Source organism: Gossypium arboreum, chromosome 8 (assembly GCF_025698485.1).
Source record: "Gossypium arboreum isolate Shixiya-1 chromosome 8, ASM2569848v2, whole genome shotgun sequence".
In the NCBI taxonomy this organism is placed as follows: domain Eukaryota; kingdom Viridiplantae; phylum Streptophyta; class Magnoliopsida; order Malvales; family Malvaceae; genus Gossypium; species Gossypium arboreum.
The window spans coordinates 17,398,729-17,403,631 of record NC_069077.1 but is presented as its reverse complement, the minus strand read 5'-3'; the positions used below and the strand labels follow the sequence as shown (position 1 = coordinate 17,403,631).

General features: G+C 37.3%; 1 pseudogene; it reads right to left on the bottom strand.

The window, feature by feature from the left end:
• Window positions 1–3,620: 3,620 nt before the first annotated feature.
• Window positions 3,621–4,480, bottom strand: LOC128296589 (protein argonaute 4A-like; annotated as a pseudogene).
• Between the last annotated feature and the right edge of the window lie 423 nt (window positions 4,481–4,903).

The following is a 4,903-nucleotide window of genomic DNA, read 5'->3' as shown; positions in this document are numbered from 1 at the left end:
AAACACCAAACATTGTCTTATTTAAGAAAAACTTTTTCAATTAAATAAAATATATTTTTAAAATAATGAATAATATAGAATTTAAATAAAAAATTATTTGATATAAATACTAAAATTATTAAAAATAAAATATAAAAGAGAATTAAAAAATTAAGGAGATAGAGATTAAATAAAAAGGTTGAAAACGAAGATGAACAAAGAATAAATAAGAACAAACCGTAGAAAATAAGAACGCAAGAGGGAGAGAAATTTGAGTGAATGCTCTCAAGAATTCTTATTGCTTCCCAAAACTCAAGTGAAGTCAAGTTGTTTTACAATGAGGGGAGAGGCCTCTATTTATAGTTGAGCCTCCCCAAATCCAACGGTACAGATCAATTACATCAACAGTTAAGATTAAAAGATATCTACAAATTAAATCTCCAAGACTACAAAATCATATCTTCTAAGATTGTATATCATATCTAAGATTGCAATCATATCTAAGATTGTATCATATCTAAGATTGCAATCATATCTAAGATTGTATCATATCTAAGATTGCATATCACATCTAAGATTGCATATCATTGAAGATTATATTTCCATATGAGTCAAACTTGTAGATGGACCTTAAATCTTTTCAAGTAATGGGCCATTCCGATCGGGCCAAATTATATCTGTAATTCTGGACTGAACTTGGACTTCTTTTTTTTGGGGGGGGTTTTGTTTTTGGACTTATTTTTGGGCCCGGGAAAAATTGAGTGTCTACAGCTGCCCCTCTTTGCTCATTGTTGTGTAACAGGAATAGAGCAAAGACTATAAAAAGACCAATTTTGCCCAGTCTTGCCTAGTCTTGAGTTCTTGATCTTCTTTAAATGGCCACTTGACGGCTTCAATCTACTTCTTGCAAACTCATGACTGTCATGTTGATATCTTCGATCTGCTCTCCATCGAACACAGAGACGCCAAATCTGCTTCTTCAATTTATTCCCTGACAATACAGAGATGCCAAATCATCTTAGATTTGCTTCAGCGTAAACATGCGAAAGCCAAATTAGGTATGTCTTCGATTTACTCCTTGTAAGCGCAAGGATACCAAACCATCTTGGATCTGCTTCAGTCTAATCATCTGAAGGTTAAATCTGCTAAAAGTCTGTCTTCTGTCAAATATGGAGACGCCAAACTTCGATTTGTTCTCTGACAATACAAAGATGCCAAATCATCTTAGACTTGCTTCAACGTAAACACGTGAAAGCCAAATCAGCTATGTCTTCGATTTGCTCCTTGTAAGCGCAAGGATGCCAAACCATCTTGGATCTTGCTTCAGTATAAACATCCAAGGCCGACCGCTATATGTCCGCCTCCGTCGAATATGGAGACGCCAAACTTCGATTTGTTCTCTGACAATACAGAGATGCCAAATCATCTTAGACTTGCTTCAACGTAAACACGTGAAAGCCAAATCAGCTATGTCTTCGATTTGTTCCTTATAAGCACAAGGATGCCAAACCATCTTGGATCTTGCTTCAGTATAAACATCTAAAGGCCAGATCTGCTATGTGTCTGCCCTCCGTCGAATATGGAGACGCCAAACTTTGATTTGTTCTCTGACAATACAGAGATGCCAAATCATCTTAGACTTGCTTCAACGTAAACACGTGAAAGTCAAATCAGCTATGTCTTCGATTTATTCCTTGTAAGCACAAGGATGCCAAACCATCTTGGATCTTGCTTCAGTATAAACATCTGAAGGCCAGATCTGCTATGTGTCTGTCCTCTGTCGAATATGGAGACGCCAAACTTCGATTTTTTCTCTGACAATACAGAGATGCCAAATCATCTTAGACTTGCTTCAACGTAAACACGTGAAAGCCAAATCAGCTATGTCTTTGATTTGTTCCTTGTAAGCACAAGGATGCCAAACCATATTGGATCTTACTTCAGTATAAACATCCAAGGCCGACCGCTATACTTTAACCTCGTTACCCTACCGCTAGGGGTTAAGGCGCATCTTCGATCCGCTCCACTACCGCTAAGGAGATAAGATCCATAATTTTGACTGTTACCCTACCGCTAGGGGATTAAGGCGAGTCGTAGTTGATCTGTTCCACTCATCGCTAGGAGATAAGATCTGTAATTTTAGCCTGTTACCCTACTACTTAGGGGTTAAGGCGTTAAATTTTGTAATTTTCAATAAATCTTGCTACATTGTCCACTGGGGAATCCACTTGTAGAATTGATTTCCTGGAATTTATGTTTATGCCAAATAATTAAGATGCCATGATCGAAATGAGTCAAATGCTCCTAATTAGACATATTATGATGCAAAATGTTTATGAAAATAACTCCTATTTCGGACGTCATCACTCATTCATCTATCGAGCTTCCCACCTCATTCTTCTCGACATATCAATCATACTCTGCTTGTATGCCTCGAATCTTCTCCATCAATTTGGTCTACCGTACCATTCCCTGAATGTTACGACCCACTGAAGATGTTTATAAAATGATTCTTTCTTAATATCAATATTGCTTAAAATGTCCACCCACCTTTTGGACTGAAGAAGAAAATCTCTCGAGTATCTCTAACCCATACATATGGGAATTCCTTAAACAATTGTCTTGTTTCAGTTTCTTGTATTATCTAGAAATTTCCAAAGTAATATGCAAAACTTCGTTTGTGAAGATATTTTAATTCATCTATCATTATTTCAATGCAACATGCTTTATAAATAATGGGAGACAAATAAATTGATCCTGAGGATAATTAGATTTGGACAAATTATTGGAAGGAATGCAAAAAGATTAACCTGAGAACATATCTTTGTGAAGAAAAGAATCCAAAGATAGTAAATAGGATGTAAATCGATGTTCAGATATCGCCGCTGAGCGTCTATACCCGGGCCCATGAAGACTTTCTTGAGTTCAACATGTGTTTAAAAGATCCAAAGTAATTCGTTGATGCCTCGATATGTAACATACTTCATTTCTCGTCTAATCCGGTATAGCAAGGTCACTGCATGACTTTCCAAATTTGAGCTGCCCTTTCGGGTTTTCAACTCAAAACCCATTTGGTCTCAAGGCGCCCTTTGCGGGTTTTCACCTTGGCCTCTCCATTTTTTCTTTTTTCTCTTTTTTTATTTTTTTCTCTTTTTCTATTATGTTTTTGCCTTTTTTTTTTAAATAGAAGTCCCAAAGTGCCCTTTGTGGGTTTTCACCTTGGCTTCCCTTCTCCTTCATACAAAGTACTCCTTGACCGAGTTCGAATTCACTGGATTTGATAATTTCTTCCTATCCATTTCTTGTCAAAATCAGTGCACCTCTAGAGAAAGCCCTCTTCGCAACATATGACCATTCCCAATTCGGCATCCTTTTGCATGGGAAGGATCTCTTTCAGCACAAAGTTTCATTTATGAAATTCTTTTGGACGAACCTTCTTTGTCATAAGTCTGTGTCATCCATTCTTGGTACATTTGCTTAGGATGAATACTTTCAAGTTAAGTTTACTAGAGGTATTCAATTCTTGACTCCATCAAAGCTTGGAGGAAAAATCTTGATTCATAAACCCATGAAAGGGATTGCCCCAGCAGCAGTCCTGGCTGTTGTTTGTCAAACCCTACAAAAAGATGGTTGAATGATTCTCAGCAAACAAGAATGAAGTTTCTGACTTTATCCTTCAACCTGGAAAGTTGAGGTACAGAGATTACTCCCGAAGCATACATCCCACCATGACTCGATGATGTTTCTGAAGCATCCCTAATCTTTATAAATTGCCCCCAACTGTGAAGCTGCCAAATGAGTGTAGCAAATAGGAGCCACAAAAAATATGGCTGTGGTGCTCCTTTGATACATATAGGATAGAGAATGAATAAACTCTTGCAGATCATCCACCGAAAACCCAGCCTGGTCTAAGAGAACATGATAGTGGGTTTGCCTCGTGATTCTAATCATTCCAGCATGGGTACCAAGGTAAAAATCATTGTTCTTTGAATGTCATACTTTGTTGTCAATGACAGTACCATGTAGCATATAGTCAGGACATCCCTGCTGAAAAAACTTGGTATGATGGTTTTTTGTACAACGATAACCACAATCTTTAGGGTTCTACTTCTCGTCAAGGAACTTAGAAGCCTCAATAACTTGATCAAAACTTGATTGAATTAAGACTCGCTAACCCCATCCCTGAAAATAATGATTTGATCAGGTTTCCTCTTCCCTGAACTTGTATAGAAGTCTAAGAGAGCTTCTTTCATGATACCATCATCCACTTTGTCATAAACTAGTTTTGAAAAAAGAATCTATCATTTTAAGCTTTAGAGACTGTGTACGACCTGATGCTCCATAGCTGGAAATCAATGGCCACCGCCTGTAGCCAACCATCGTAGCTATTGACGGCACATCAGACTGCTCAGGAAAAGCCAAACAATGCACCCATTCCAAGGATGATGGTTTGAACCTTTGAAACAACTGGAATTGAAGGTGTTTGCCCCAGCGTAAGCATAGAGAGTAGGCGGTAGTTTCTTATGCCAATTTTTACCAGTCTCGGTCATCTTCTGTAATTTGTTTTAAAAACGGGGTTCGACTTTTTGAAAAATGAAAATGGGAGTCACCACCAACCTTTTTAGGTGTGATTGGATCACCTTTATAAAACATTTTGGTCTACGAAATTCAAGAAAATAGGTTCGGGAGTCGGTTACGCACAAGGAAGGATTAGCACCCTTGTAACGCCCAAAATTGGTACCGAATTGATTATTTATTGTCCTAATGTCGAAAATTTAAAAAGATTTTAAAACTTGAACAATTTAAAGTTGAAACTTGAGATTCCTTTGTTCCGAAAGTATACAAATATCACATCCAGCATGTTAGGACACGATGTTTTAAATCCTCGTAACTAAAATTATCTCATGATTTTGAAAATTTATTA